This window comes from Globicephala melas, chromosome 3 (genome assembly GCF_963455315.2).
Source record: "Globicephala melas chromosome 3, mGloMel1.2, whole genome shotgun sequence".
NCBI classification, from domain to species: Eukaryota; Metazoa; Chordata; class Mammalia; order Artiodactyla; family Delphinidae; genus Globicephala; species Globicephala melas.
Genome location: NC_083316.1, coordinates 131,906,501 through 131,923,624, shown reverse-complemented (window position 1 = coordinate 131,923,624; position 17,124 = coordinate 131,906,501). Strand labels below are relative to the sequence as shown.

Sequence of the window (17,124 nt, the reverse complement as noted above, 5' to 3'; positions counted from 1 at the left end):
CATGTCTCTCATAAACTATTAACAGTCACCCAACTGGAAGTGTTTTGAAAACCAGCAGCTGAAATTCTGTTACTGCAGCATGGGGCACAAATCACATAACACATACAACATCTAAGAAATGGGTTAGACGGTAGAGAATACTGTAAGACTGTAAGGTATTTGCCTAAGGACGATTAGGCCAAAGTTTTTCAGTAAATCAAGTTTTACACGATAATCTTGAAAACTTAGAACACTATGAGGGATCATTTGAAGTTCAGTGCTTCTACAATTTGAGTATTAACATTGATCCCCGACCCAATCTAGACATTTAGCTCTTGACTTTGCTATATAAGCTTTTACCTTTACAACTTGTCAACATCAGCTGAACCTTTCCAGCCGTAAAGATTGTGATTATCTAATTTGTCTGCTCCCAAAGTGTCTTCACATCATTTAAGCCTCAGTTTATCACAGACAATTGCACTGGATATTTGTTTTTCAATTAAACTTAGCCAGGCATTATCCTGAAGTAAAGGTGTTTATTTTTATATGCTCAGTGTGCTTCTTTGATGCTGTAAGAAGGGATGGAATAATATCTTGCATTCATGTGTGAATTTCTAGAATCCTCCTGCATTGGTATAATGTCTAGAAATCCTCTACTAACCACTGTTATTCCAAATCCAGGTTTATCCCGACATACTAATGACTCTAGGAGAATGAAGTGATTTCCTGACTTTTGTAGCAACTATGCAAATATTTAATCTTTCTGATATGAGTAATAGACCACTGTAAGTAAAATCAGAATTTTTTTTCTGCCTTAACATCATATATGGTCACTAAAAGAACATTCTGGTGAATAATAGCTATTATTCTCAGCTAACATTTTTGAGTGACTACCACATTGCTGGATACCATCATAGATATATCTCATTTATTCCCTGCAACAACCCCATAAAACTGACAGTTCCAGTTGGCACAGAGACACTCCACGTGGGGACTTTTAAGATCATTTTCTGCCCGTAGACACTTTCACTTTCCAAGATCCTAAATCACATCATTTCAAATATACAGGTACCTTTCAAAATGTACCCATAGCCCCGTTAAATACATTTTTTGGTGTAAATTTCATAAGAATGTTCACTGTTTTATTAAGTATATATTATTTATTTTGCTCTAGTGATTGAAACTTTACTGTGTTCTTGATAACTGTGATGCTTAATTGTACCTGTCAACTTGACAGGATCAAAAGGTGCCCAGATATCTGGCTAAACATTATTTCTGGATGTGTCTGTGAGGGTGTTTCCAGATGAGATTAGCATTTGAATAGGTGCGCTGAATAAAGCAGTTTGCTCTCTCCAATGTAAGTGGGCATCATCCTATCAGATGAGGGCCTGAATACAACAAAAAAGTGGAGGGAGGAAGTATTCCGTCCTTCCTGCCTCACCCTGTGAGCTGGGACACTGATCTTTTCCTGCTGTCCATGGTCCTGGTTCTCAGGCCTGCCGACCCACACTGGAATCAACACCATTGACTCCCCTTGTTTTCAGGCATTTGGACTCAGACTAAATTACACCACTGGCCTTCCTAAGTCCCCATTTCACAGACAGCTGAGTGTGGGATTTCTCAGCCTCTATAATTGTGTGAGCCAATTTCTTACAATAAATCTCTTTCTCTGTATAGACCTTATTGGTTCGGTTTCTCTGGAGAACTCTGACTAATACAGTAACTGAGTAAGAATGGGGTGGATTACAAATTATACTGTAGCTTTTGTTACATATGTATTACATCTGGTTTTGAAGAATATCCATTTCCCCTCTCCAACATTTTTGGGATCCTTTGAGGAGCACCTAGGTCAAAGGCACTGTGGAGGCTGCCAAGTGGATCAAACAGGCTTGCCGAAGTCACAGGACAGGGACTGACACATCGGAAGGTGGCTCTAAGCTGTGTGAAACCCAAGACCATGCCCTCAGCCATCTCCCAGTGCCATCTTGTCTGTCACTGAACAACTCCCATCTGCTGCTACTGTAGTTAACAGGGACTTCTCTTTGACATTCTTAGAGATGCTTAGTTCTTAGCCATTTGAGCTCTATTTATCTATATCTACATATTTAAAGGAACAATTATATATCTCAATAAGGAGAGGAGAGCTACTTCTGTTTATTTACATTGTCCCTACTCTCTAGTGTCAGCTCAAATCTCCTCTTCCTCTACCGAGAATTCCATGAAAGCTGCAACAGAAAGAGCATTACCTCTTTCCAAATCAGCCGTAATTGTCTGACTCACCCAAATGACAATGAGTATTGCCCATGGACAGCTTTCATTATTTGAATTGTTTCTAGAATGCTGTAACACTTAATGTTTCACCTCTTTCTCATGCCCACTCTTTCCATCATTTTGTAAGATCTCTGAAGTCAAAGAAGATCTATTTTGCAACTCTGGTGACTGTACCAAGTAGGTGCACACAGTAAGACATAGATTACACTTATTCAGAACAGTTGTCCAAAAATGAGGAATGACTGGCTCTTATGAAAAATGAACCTCAAAAGCTCGGGCCATTTTCTTTATCCCATCCAAACTCTGTACTGAGCCTGTTTCTTTGTCAGATACCATGAGAAAACTTCATCTGCTACTTTACTTCTTACTTCTGGCTATACTAGGCTCAAGAGGGAACGGCTCCACTGCAGCTGGGGGCGCTGAGCTCTGCCACCCTTTGAAAGCAAGGCCAAGGGGGAAAAAGGGTGACAATAAAGTCATCCAGCACATTACAGATGCTCACTATCTGTGTTTGTGGAAAGAACATGGTCTCCTTTGAACACCTGAGCTTGGATCCTCAGCTCTCTGACCTGCAAGCGCATTTGCTGTGCGCTTGGCTCCTAGCTCCTGGCTAGGAGTGCGTCTTGCTCTCTGTCCTATCCTCGTTGTCTAGCACAGCGCAGGCACTCAACAAATACTTGTAAGATGACTACGTACACTCATTAGGCACTGAGCACACACTAATTGGGATTTACCTCGCAGACATTCATCTTATCTCTTCAACTAGATTGTAAGCTCTGTGTGGGCAGGGGCAAGGTCTTATATAGAATATAACCAGATTTGACTTTAGGTTCCCAAGACTCCTCCTGGACTCAATTCAACTAGTACTACCACTTCTATGGGAGTACTAATTTACTGCTATAAAATTCCTCATACCTCACATATTAAATGAATGTCTAAAATCACACCCCGGTGCATTTTAACTATACCACTAACATAAAGGAGTACGCTTATAAAGGAATGCTATTGGGGCTGAAGAGAAATATCTCTTTAAAGTAGAATAAGATCAGAAGGCTTGTGTTCTCTTTCCCAGACCAAGGAACCTGCTTAACCTACAGATAAGAGAACTGGGGCTAAAGACGTGTGGGGCTCATGGTCCTATGGCCAGTGGGCACTAGAGCTGAGATTCACATCCAGGCATCTGACTAAAGAACCCACATTTAGACCCAGCGCCCTAATGCCTTGTTTTCTCAGACAGGCCAATGTGGCACTCATTAAATGGCAAGCAAGCAAAATCCAGAGGGGATGGGCTCTGACAGGTGGAGGAGATGGGTAACTGACAGGCTCTGGTGGTGGATGAAAGTGAAGGGCAAGACGCTCATGCTCCTTTAGCTTCCATCGTCCAACCAGATGCCCTTTGATTGTTTTTTTGCTGGACTTCGGCCACAAGGGTCCACATGTCCCATACATACTGGAGGACAGACTCATGCATGTGACTTCTCAGGGGAACTTATCAAAATCTCTCAGTAGCTGAGTGACCTTGGGCAAGAATCTCTCTGACACTCAGCTTCCTTCTCTGAAAAGAAGAGATATGAGTAGTACCCTCATCTCCCAGGGATTTTGAAGACTAAATGAGATCTCTGGTACATAGCAATCATCAAATGACAATTAATAAAATACTACTGCTAGTACTAAAATGTTCATGAACCCTATTCTTTCTTCCTCTTATTTGGGTCCTCTATGACTCTTAAAAAATAACATTTTAAAAGCACTTACTACAAAGTAGAAACTATTGAAACTGTCTTCATTTGATCATGAAAATAACCCTGTGAGGGAGGGACTATTAATTTCTGTTATTACGGTTGTGGAGTGTGAGATTCAGAGAAGTCAAGAAACTTTTCTATGGTCACACAGTGAAGAGGGGGAGCCAGAATTTGAACTCTAGCATTTCAGCTCTGAAACTGATGCCCTTGACCCTACTCTAGACCCTCATTCAGCAGATTAAGTAACTCTCTACTTGTTCATCTTTTTATGAAACATGAACAAATACCCATGTTTATAGCCTCAGGTAACAGCTGCTAAATCCCCTATCACTCCTCTTCTAAAAACTATTGATTCCCACGTACAATGAAATGAGATATTAATACATTTCAAAAAGACCATTTCTTTCCAAGTCCTAACAGATTTCTGATTTCCACACCATTTTTCACTTTCCCAAAAGCTGCAGAGTGGACAATCATTCATCAGGATGAAATCCCCCATCCCATCCTCTATCCATTCTTAGATAATAAATTATTCTCAATTTTATTATTTCAAAAAGGTTTCTATTAAAGCCATGCCTACTGATTCCTTCTTTTAACACAATATAATTTACTGGCAATAAATGTTCATAAACAGTTTGTGTGAAAAAATCCATAAAGCCATTTCAGCTTTAAGTTCCATTTAATGTCCCTCAGAAATGATTTCATCAATGTGTTTCCATTAGCTGGTTCTCTGCCCAGTAACTTAATTCCACACAATCAATCAGGAACTTATAAAGCATATGACAGGATCTTTCTAAAGTGTTTTGAATCATCATAAAGATCAGCTCAATGGCTCTTTTTTCCGACTAGCACAGGTAGGAAGTAAACTCGTCAAAAAATCTCTAATGCACTTTGTTGCCATAGTAATAAAAAAGCCAGTTTCTCCTCTCCAGAAAGTATGCTCAAGTTCAGAGGTCAGTTTGGTCATGCTTTTCCCTCAGAGTGTCCTGGACGTCAAGAGCCCTGAAATCCAGTCATATCTCTGTGATGTTGGGCAAATCACATAACTCTCTCTGGCCCTTGACTTCCTTCACTGTAAAATGAGGGATGGGATGAGAAGTGTCAGAGCTACAGTGTTTTCTCCCCAAATTTAAAATTTCGTAAGGTAACAATCTAATCTAAACAGAAGATTATCTTTAGCCACCTCCAATCCCTGCCAGGAAAACAGAGCAACCCTGGGATATCAGAGGAAAATGTTAAAAATGTTCTCAGTGTCTAAGGAAGAAGCAAATTAAAGCAGACAGACGTTTGTCCATTTCAAACTACAATTAATTGGTAGAAATAATCACCAGAAAATAAACCTCATAAGCGATAAAATGGTGAAGAACAAAATTTACTGTAGATGAGAATAACTAAAAAAACCCAAAAACCTGTTTGTAACTCTTTTTGATCTGGGGAAATTCAATTTTATAAAAATAAGAAACATTAAAGTGCCTAAATCTGTACCTGTTGAAAATAGCCATGCACTAAATACTGGAAGAAAAATTTAGATATGCAAATTATGATACAGGAAAATTGGACTCCAGAGAAACATAAGACACAAAAGAAAAAATTACCATGATAGAAGTTATAATTAGTAACATTGGAGTTTAAGAAAGTTATGATAAATCAAATCTTTTTAGTACACAGAAAAGAACTACTCTTACAGACACTAATTTCAAGAAAAGCTTTTAAAAAGGGCAGACATGGTTTAAGACTACTGTTTAGAAAATTGATGATGGAATTAAACTAGCTTAATGGAGTTTGCTCTGGTAAATTATTTCTAGACATACATTCATTAACATGGGCATAATTATGATTAATGCTTTTGTATAAATGAAAATAGACTAAAAATCATCTTTGGGTTAAAACCATGGAGCTAAAATGTTTAACAGGTTCCATATGTGAGTTAAAATATCTGATGACCATTGTTTGAAGTCAACGTTCTAAGTTTTCCAATTCTTGTTGCTTGGGTAGGTATATCCTGAATGACAGTCCTTAATAACAACCATATTTTATTTGATAAGATAAGGTTCTATTTTCATACCAATATTAGATTATAAAACAGAGAAAGGATGTCAATCTAAAAAATGGTGATAAGAAAATGGGAGAAGGAAGCACATGGAAGCAACCTAAGTGCCCATTGACAGATGAATGGATAAAGAAGATGTAGCACATATATGCAATGGAATATTACTCAGCCACAAAAAGAAACGAAACTGAGTTATTTGTAGTGAGGTGGATGGACCTAGGGTCTGTCATACATAGTGAAGTAAGTCAGAGAGAGAAAAACAAATACCGTATGCTAACACATACATATGGAATCTTAAAAAAAAAAACTGGTTCTGAAGAACCTAGGGGCAGGACAGGAATAAAGACGCAGATGTACAGAATGGACTTGAGGATACGGGGAGGGGGAAGGGTAAGCTGGGATAAATTGAGAGAGTGGCATGGACACATATACACTACCAAATGTAAAACAGATAGCTAGTGGGAAGCAGCCGCATAGCACAGGGAGATCAGCTCGGTGCTTTGTGACCACCTAGAGGGGTGGGATAGGGAGGGTGGGAGGGAGACACAAGAGGGAGGGGATATGGGGATATATGTATACTTATAGCTGATTCACTTTGTTATACAGCAGAAACTAACACAACAATGTAAAGCAATTATACTTCAATAAAGATGTTAAAGAAAAGAAAATGGGAGAAGGAATGATTCAATTTCCTGAAATATCAGAGAACTGGGAAACCAAAGACCTGATTTTTAGTGCTGATTTTGCACAAGCTTATAGCTGACTGTTGGCCATTTGCCCTCAGGTCTTATTTACCCATTTGTTGTACAAAGCGGGGGTGGGGATTAGATGGTCCATGAGGCCACCTCCAGCCCTGATGTTTTAGGAACCTCCAGATAACCTGGTTGGATGAACCCAACGGACCAGGAGAGGAGCACGGTAGGTTTGATAAACCCAAAGTTAAATGTATTTAACAAATACGTATTGAGCAGGGGACTGTAGAGGTGAACCAGAGAGAGATGGAGCTTATAGACCAGTAGAATGTAGTACTCTCCAGTAGGGTACACTGGCTAGTTCAAAGAATCAGTAATGAAATAAACTCAGAAATAACATACAATAGTGACAAATGGTGATACAGACTTGAAAGGAAAATCAAACATGTCTTTGAAAGTATAATACTTGGGGTCATAGATTGGTCTGTCAGGTATGTTTCCCTGAAAAAGTGAAGTTTTCCTGATATTTGTTAAGTGATTAGGAACAACCTAGTTAAGAGGGGGAAGGAACGGTAGAAGAGATTATGCAAATGTGGCAGGGTTGGGAAGCTGAGGTCAATAAAGAAGATTGGGGTGGCCAGACCATATTTAGCAAGGGTGAGCATTGTGGGATGAGACTGGAGAGGTGGGTTGGCCCAGGTAATGCAGAGCCAAGGTGAAGGTTTTTTTTTCTTTTGGCCGTGCCACACGGCATGCAGGATCTTAGTTCCCTCACCAGGGATCAAACCCACGCCCCCTGCAGTGGAAGAACGGAGTCTTACCCACTGGACTGCCAGGGAAGTCCCACAGTGAGGGTATTAAGCAGACCCGAGCAAAGTGGCATTTTTCAAAGATCACTGTGGCGGTATGTTATGGTCTGCATATTTGTGTCCCCCTAAAAGTCACATGCTCCAACTGTAACCTTCACCAGAAGTAGAACATGCTGGTGCCCTGATCTCAGACCTCCCAGTCTCCAGAATAGTGAAAAATAAATGTCTGCTGTTTAAGCTACCCAGTCTGTGGTATCTGTTACAGCAGCCTGAGCTGTCTGAGACACTGTATTGTGGAAAAGACACTTGAAGAGGGCAAAGATAAATGAGGCGAAGCAGAGGAGACATGATGACAGCTTGGACTAAAGAACTGGCAGCCAGGACGGAGAAGTGCAGGTGGGTTAGGAAATATGTTAAGAGGAAAACCAATGGGATCTAGTGATGTGCTGGACAAGAGGGAGACAGAGAATGACCACAGGGCCCATGGGAAGATCTGAAATTGAGGTCAAAGCCAAGTGATTAATACCCAAAGCCAGCTGTGCCCATGGCAACCTTACACTTCTCCAATAAAATCTAGCTTCTTTGACATTTGATATTTTAATTTCAATTGAAATTGCCTTTACTTAATACAAGAAGCCGCTATGAATCCAGCTCTATCTTTCCTGTGAAGGTACAGGCCCTGAGAATGACCACAGGGCCCATGGGAAGATCTGAAATTGAGGTCAAAGCCAAGTGATTAATACCCAAAGCCAGCTGTGCCCATGGCAACCTTACACTTCTCCAATAAAATCTAGCTTCTTTGACATTTGATATTTTAATTTCAACTGAAATTGCCTTTACTTAATACAAGAAGCCGCTATGAATCCAGCTCTATCTTTCCTGTGAAGGTACAGGCAACATGACAGAAAAGTTTAAGTCTCTCACAGTGTTTACAAGCATTTTTAAAAAAACACTACGAATAATGTAATAATTCTATGAATAATGAACATTGCCTTCTGTGAAAGATAATTTTCTGGTTACTCCAATGTTTCAGCTGAACACAGTTCATATGCTAGAAATGATTAAGCTTAGTGAGGAAGGCAAGTCAAAAGCCAACAAGACAGGCTGAAAGCTGGGCCTCTTGTGTCAAACTGTTAGCCAAGTTGTGAATGCAAGGGAAAAATTATTGAAGGAAATTAAAAATGGTACTCTAATGAACACGCGAATGATAAGAAAGTCAAACAGACTTATTGGTGATATGGAGAAAGTTCTAGTGTTCTGGAGAGAAGACCAATGCAGTCCCAACATTCCCTGAAACCAAAGACTAATCCAGAGCAAGGCCCTAACTCTCTTCAATTCTATGAAGGCTGAGAGAGGTGATGAAGTTGGAGAAGAAAAGTTTGAAGCTAGCAGAGGTTGGTTCATGAGGTTTAAGGAAAGAAGCCATCTCCACAACGCAGAAGTGCAAGGTGGGGCAGAGTGCTGATGTAGAAACTGCAGCAAGTTATCCAGATCTAGCTAGATAATTCACGAAGGTGGCTACATTAGATGACAGATTTTCAGTGTAAATGAAACAGCCTTATATTGGAAGATGCCATCTAGGACTTTCACCGCTAGAGAGGAGAAGTCAACGCCTGACTTCAAAGCTTAAAGGACAGGCTGACTCTCTTAGGGGTTAATGCAGCTGGTGACTTTAAGCTGAAGCCAATGCTCATTTCTCATTCTTAAAATTTTAGGGCCCTTAAGAATTTTGCTAAATCTACTCTGCCTGTGTTCTATAAAAGGAACAACAAAGCCTGGATGACAGTATATCTGTTTACAACATGGTGTACTGAATATTTTAAGTTCACTGGTGAGACCTACTCCTTTCAAAATATTATTGCTTATTGACAATGCACCTGGTCACCCAAGAGCTCTGATGAAGATGTACAAGGAGATTTATCTTGTTTTCATGCCTGCTAACACAACATCCCTTCTGTGGCCCCTGGAACAAGGATTAATTTTGACTTTCAAGTCTTATCACTTAAGAAATACATTTCATAAGACTATAGCTGCCATAGATAGTGATTCCTCTGATGGATCTGAGCAAAGTAAATTGAAAACCACTGGAAATAATTTACCATTCTAGATGCCATTAAGAACATTCATGGTTCATGGGAAGAGGTCAAAATATCAGTATTAACAGGAATTTGGAAGAAGTTGATTCTAACTCTCACGGATGAAGGGTTCAAGACTTCAGTGGAGGGAGTCGCTGCAGATGTAGAGGAAATATTAAGAGAACCAGAATTAGAAGTAGAGCTGGAAGACGTGACTGAATTGCTGCAATCTCATGATAAAACTTTAATGGATGAGGAGTTGCTTCTTATGGATGAGCAAAGAAAGTGGTTTCTTGAGATGGGATCTGCTCCTGGTGAAGATGCTGTGAAAGATGGTTAAAATGACAACAGAGGATTTAGAATATTACATAAACTTAGGTGATAAAGCAGCGGCAGGATTTTAGAGGACTGACCCCAATTTTGAAAGAGTTCTACTGTGGATAATATGCTATCAAACAGCACTGCATGCTACAGAGAAATCCTTCATGAAAGGAAGAGTCCATTGATGAGGCAAACTTCATTGTCTTATTTTAAGAAGTTGCCTCAGCCATGCCAGCCTTCAGCCACCACCACCCCAATGAGTCAGAGGGTCTTGCCTCAATGTTGATGGCTACTATCAGCAAAAAGATTATGACTCAGTGAAGGCTCAGATGATGGTCAGCATTTTTTTTAGCAATAAAGTATTATTTAAATTTAGGTAAGTATACTGTTTTTTGATGACATAGTAATGCTATTGCACACTTAATACACTACAGGTTCCTGTAAACATAACTTTTATATGCACTGGGAAACAAAAAAATTCGTGTGACTTGCTTTATAGCAAGATTCGCTTTATTGTGGTGGTTTGGAACTGAACCCATACTACCTCCAAGGTGTGCCAGTACACCCTGTAGAACGCATTATAGGAGGTCAAGAGCAAACGCATAGAAATCAGTTAGAAGACTATTTCAGTAGGTCATGTGAGAAATGATGATGGCCTAGAGTAAAGAACTTATGGTGAAAAAAAAGGGAAGGATGAACTTGAGAGTGATTGAGGTGGTAGGATTAAAAGAACTTAGTGATATGAGGGGTGGATGAGTAAGAGATGTCCAGGTTTTGGTTGCAGGGGGGGGACAAGTTTAATTTCGGCTCTGTTGAATTTAAGGTATCTGTGGAGTCCCCGGATTAAGATGCTTATGGAGGCAACTGGATGTACAGGTATATTGCTCAAGGTAGAGTTCTAAACCACTGGTATATAAACTTAAAATCACTGGGATACAGACGATCATCGAAACCAAGAGAATATGTGAAATTATCCAAGAAATGGTTACAGTGATGTCAACAGACAGCCAAGGTCAGAATTTTAAGGGATTCCAACATTTAAAGTTTGGGTATGGGAGGATGAGACATCAAAGGAAACTGAAAAGAAGAGGCTAGAGAGACAGAAAGAAGACCAGAAATGGTGTAACATAGGAAGTCAGGAGTGACAAGTATTCCAAGAAGGTGGGAGGAGTTACGTACGTGCTTAATTGGTACTTAGAGTTAAGAAGAGGAATTTAAATGTCCATGGAATCTAGCAACATGGGGGTCATTTACATCATAGGAGCCATTCTATGAAGAGCTGGAGGTGGACTCGTGGGCAGAGGAGAAAGTGGGATGTGGAGAAATGGTTACAGCAAGAGTTCCCACTTGGTGACAAGAGAAGTATAATTAAGACACCTGAGTATTAGATATTGGATATTAGATACTGAAGACCCAGCTATGGTTAGTAACCAAAATTGATAGGGGTACCAGTCTGCTCAATGGCAGATCTATCTATCTATCTATCTATCTATCTATCTATCTATCTATCTATCTATTATTATGTATTAGAAAAGATGATGTCGATGACAATGATAGAAGGCCAGAATGACAAAAAAAATCTTTGAATAATCTGAATCTTAATGGAGAAGAAGAAAATAAGACGTGTTTCCTTTCAAGTACTCTAACAGTGTAACTGAACTGACCATACCATCAAGGTGCACACTTTAAATAATTGTGTAGAATGTGAAACCGCAGCGCAATTTAAGGTTCATGTACAGAAATATTCTGGCAAGATATGAAGAGACAAGTAGTTTAATTAAACAAACTCTACTCTAGAAAGCAACAGACCAGAGCTCATGCCTGGTGTATCATTAAGCCCAAACTGGAAAAAATAAAAGGGAGCAGCCAAGCAGCAAGCAACCTCGTTTCAGTTTCTTATGACGACATTATTTTTGATAGTAAATAAAACCACACAATAAAACAAATAATCTCAACTCACTGGTTTTGTATTACATTGATGGAACACCAGAATAAGGCAACCTCTGAGTTAGGACAGTACATGGACAACAGAGCCTCAGCCACAGGCTGAGAAGCCTTCTTGACATGAAATGCAGAGCTGGGCATGAGAGAGACTCCTTGGCTCTCAGAAACGAGGTACTGTGCGTCCCATGAATGGGATGAATGTGGCACTCCACTCGCAGTCACCTCCAGGTCTCTGTGGGACCGGTAGCCATAATCAGGCCAACAGTGAGGGGAGAAAGGGAGAGAACGGATATGAACTGTGTGACCAAGTGAAGGAAAGCCTGCCCTTCCACTTGGAAATAAGGGTAAGAAGGGAGACTTGAACACACTGCTTCCTCTGTCCAGATCTCAGTTCTCAATTGTCTCTCACAGTGTGAGACCAATCACGACTCAGAGAGTCAACGGATGCCTGTGAGACCTAGGAAAACAACATGTACATGATTTTAAGGGTTTCCTGGTCATTGAAAAAGAAGTAGAACACTTTGTTCCTGTTGCCAAGTGGGTTGGGGGTGACGCTTTCCTATGGAGAAGGGAATTGAAACATTAACTGAGGACGATGAAGAAACACTGTCTAAAAAATAATTGGAGAAACAGAGTCATTTTCAGGTGCTGGAGAGGATGAGGACTTGAAAAGCAAAACCAGGAAATTGAAATCTTTTTTTTTTTTTTTTTTGCAGTACGCGGGCCTCTCACTGTTGTGGCCTCTCCCGTTGCGGAGCACAGGCTCCGGACGTGCAGGCTCAGCGGCCACGGCTCACGGGCCCAGCCGCTCCGCAGCATGTGGGATCCTCCCGGACCGGGGCACGAACCCGTGTCCCCTGCATCGGCAGGCGGACTCTCAACCACTGCGCCACCAGGGAAGCCCAGGAAGTTGAAATCTTAATGAAAGTGCTGAACATCTGAGAGCATTAAAACACTAGACTGATTAAACTTCAGAATACAATCTTACTATGAAAGCAAGCCTCAAAATGGACACACGATACAGGTGACTCACATGGTAATTCTGACCGTGTGACTTTGACCCATCAACTGACTTTATCACTACTATGGCCAGCGTGTTACTTTATCAACACCCATTTTCCCCTGCCAACAAAATACCAGTATTTCATGGAAGCAAAATGCCCAGCTAAATAATCACTTTCCCAGACTCCCTTGAAGCTAGGGGTGGCCATGACATGATTTTGTCTAATGAGATGTAGTAGAAGTCTACTAGGGTGGGGTATTGGGCAAGCTTTGACTGTCCTAATAGGAAAGTATAGATGCAGCTGGTTCCACTCTTTCTACCTGAATATCAACATCATATCTGGAATTGTAAGAGCCATCTCCCTTCCATGAGACGAAGACCAATAGAATTTCAGATATGTTGCCCCAGACCACTAAGCTACCAGCAACTGTCAAGTCCCTACTTATTATCTGCTTGAGAATCCTTATGAGAATCCTGTTACTCACCCTTAAGGTTCAATACTATTTGACCCAAGACCGATGAGGGAGAAGCAAACTGACCCTTTGAGAGGGTCAGACTCTTCACCTAGATCTTTTTTTTGCTATAAACCAAAGGACCAAAAGTTGGAACCCACTGTTACTGTACCTTCATACTATACTGAAGTATCTTTTCATGGATTGCTGAGTGGGGTTGCATTCTCCCATTCCCTTGCCTTCGCTCATGATGTTCTCAGCCAGGAAGTACTCTTCTTTCCTTTTCAGTGTATCACACCCTTTAAGACCCAGCTCAAATGCCATCTCCACGATGAAGTTTTCCCTGGTCCTCTCTCCGTTATCACTAATTGCTCCTTCTTTTGTGTTTCCATAATGCACACCTAGTATCGGGGGTGAGCACTCATTTCCCTCTATCTTGTGAGATGGTTCATTGAGTGTGTTTTGCCCTCATTCTAATGTCAGCTACTTAAAGTCAAGAACAATGTCCTGAGAGTCTTTGGCTTTTCTAGATAGGTGGCTACAAAAAATTTAAAGGTTTCGAATTTAATTTCACTTAAGCAGGAAAAGCTGCAGAATGAAAAAGAAGCTTTTGGAGGAAAGAGGTATGAGCTGGCCAGTATCAGCTATACTATACTGTGATAGCCTTACAGTTTTTTGTCCAGCAAAGGAAATGGCTACATGGTCTCAGTGGGGCAGGCTGCTACTAGCTCTTCTTTCTATTGGCTCTCTCTCGTAACCTCTCCAATTTACGGCATTCAGTGCCACTTCCCAGAGCCCACCTGTGGCAGCTTTCTTGTCTGGTTTATACCCTGCAATGAGCTCCCGTTTCCTACAACAGGAAGCCCAACTTTTTAACATGACGTGATCAGGCTTAACTCACCTCTTTAGCTTTGTCTGAGGCTTGATAACTTTTTTAAAGTACTGATTTATGTTTGCTATCCCCATATTTTTGTCTTCCCTACATTTCAAGCACATAGCCAGACCCTTTGCATAGCTTTGCTGTTTGTCTGCACAAAGTAAAATGTACTCTTTGTGGTATATAGTATCATGAGTTTCGACAAATATATAGAGTCCTGTATCTACCACCATCTGCAAATACAGCACAATCTCCTCACTCTAAATCCCTCTGGGCTCCCTTTTTGGAGGCAATCTCTCTCTCAAGCCCTAACGCCTGGCTCCCACTGTTCTTGGGCCCTGTAGTGGTACCTTTTTTAGGATGTCATATTAACGGAATTATTCAGTAGAGAGTTTGGGGTTTGGCTTTAACTTAGCAAAATGAATTTGAGTTTCATCTTGGAAGGTTTTCAGTGGGTCAAAGGCAGAGCTGCCTGAAGTCAGCGGCTATTCCTGCCTTTTGCACAGGCCTAAACTTAGTAAGAGTGTGCTGGCTCTCCTACAGTGGGGGGGAAAGAGAGGAGTGCCTTCGAAGGAAGCCAAGGCGGGGAGGCAGATTTTTCCCCTGATTTATAAGAATTCAGACATCTAAGGTCCTTTGAAGGCCAGAGTCGCCCCTAGGGAGATGGCACACTCTCAGAAGGGACAGCGGGGTCACGTCCCTTGAAGGCAGGACCCCCTGCACAGGGGCCCAGAGCCTCAGCAAAGATTCCTCGACTTTCTCTATGGCATGAAAGTTGAGAGTCGACATACTTTCAATGACTATACAGGAAAATGAAAATATCAGAGGTGAGCTTAACGGACCAAGGATTAGTAGGCTTGCCCATATTTTCCTGATACCATACATGCTTCTTCAACTCCTGAGCAACCCAGTAATGACAGAGATGGAATTTCCTACCAGACCATTGCAGGAGTTCAGAGTCATGTTTAGAGAAGAAAAGTCCTATCAGGAGCTGACATCTATTAAGTGCTTACTCTTTGCCAGGCACTTTTCCAAGCACTTCACTTGGATTGACTCATTTAACTCTCACTGTACCCCTATGAGGTACACGATATCACCTCCCTATTTTTAGATGACAAAACTGAAGTGCAGAAAGGGTTCGCAGAGGGCGAGTGTGGCGACCAGAATCTGAATTCAGACAAACATGGTCAGAGCCCATGTTCTTAACTCCTTGCTGAACCTGTTATGCCTTCCATCGTGAGTTTGGTGATTAAGAGTCATACTCCCCAGATCTCCTCCTGCAGGAACAGACCACCCCAGAGTAGTAATGTTCGGTTAGCCACATCCTACTCATAGCCACTTCTCTGCTGAAGGGTCATCTAGGTGGTCCTCTTCGAAATGCTACCTGGCTACACCTGGCTACTCAGATGCTAGCTTGAGAACTGAAACTAAGCAACAGAGAGGGCAATGTCGGTGAGTGACAGACACAAGACAATGACAACCAACATTTACTGAGAATTTAGAATCATGCTAAGTGCTTTTATGGACATAGTCTTTTTCATCTTCCTGGCAATCCTATGAGTTGGGAAAGGTTCAGTAATACTGAACTGAACAGGCAGGTTCAGTAATAACTTATGCACTGTTACAAAGCTACTTAGTAATAGAGCTGGGAGAAGAACTCAAACAAACTAATCTCCCAGCCCACATTTTTAACCATCAAACATAGATTTGGGGCTGGCAGCCATGTTGAAAGGTGCACAAGAAGTAGCATCTCAATGAGAAAATGTGACAAAGCAGAGCACAGAAAAAAGCGGTCATGTGGCCCCAAGGGGCAGAGGGAAAACTGGCATTCTAGAAGTTTCCCTGCTGATCTCATAATACTTGACTGAAAGTGGGTAAGCAGCCTTAAGTGAGCTTGGCATCTTCAAAGAGAAAATACAACTGAGTAGCCAATTCTTCAGTAAATGAAAGTGGAGGTTTTCCCTTTCCTTTCCTTTTTGACATTAAACCCAAGCCATGGCAACTATAATAGTCTTGAGTTCCCATTTCCCTTTGCCTCCAGTGTTTCATAACAGGCATCAAAACCTGGATTGGTATTCAACTTGGATTAGGGAATATAACTACAGAAAAAAGGGCAGTAAAAAAAAAATGAAGTTTCTTCTTCAACTGTGTTCATCACTGCAAATCTTCAAGACTTAGCAACAAACGAAGTCTGGAGAAGGAACTTCAAAAGAAGACACCACATGTGCCAATGACCAAGGGAAGGGTTGAATGGTGACAATGTCTTACTCTGTTTAACATTCCCTCACTTTCCTTTTGATATCAGAGCAATTATTTGCTTTGGGGAAAACAGCTAGGGCTGATAATCACATGTCCCTCCCCACCACCTCCAAACATACAGAAGGGAACGTGATCCAGGCTGACCAATCAGAATATCTGATTCCCCAGAAAGAGAGTTTGCTCTAAGAGCGTGTGACCTAAGTAGGGCCAATCCGTTCTTTTCAAGGGTTGCTATGGCTGCCTAGACAACGGTGTTCCCGTCTCTTTCTTTCTGACATGAGGTCCACTAAGGAGTTGCCTGAAGGAAACCTGTGCAGGGGGAGAGATGCTAAAGGCACCAGAGTCTGTCTTACCTGAAATTTTTAACTATCTACTGAGTGAGCACATTCCTATCTTTTGTATTTTTTTAAAAAAAATATTTTAAGCCTGATTAATTTTGTTTTCTGTCACAACTGGAAGCACCCTGAATAATGTGTAATTTTCCTCGTGGGGTGGGGGAGTCAATGTCATGACTGTCCCTCACAAGCCACATCACTAAAGCAAGGAGAAGAACTATTCTCTGGAGCCCACAAACAAGTCTGTCTTTGGAGAGAGATCATTATTCCTGTACGACTCCACTTCAAACACCTGCTCAATACAAAATGGAAATC

At 41.1% G+C, this 17,124-nt stretch overlaps 1 protein-coding gene across 1 annotated transcript in view; it reads right to left on the bottom strand.

Annotated features, from left to right (window-relative positions):
• Positions 1-17,124, bottom strand: part of SGCD (sarcoglycan delta) — a 618,034-nt gene that overhangs the window by 103,568 nt on the left and 497,342 nt on the right. The gene's annotated exons all lie outside the window — the stretch shown is intronic.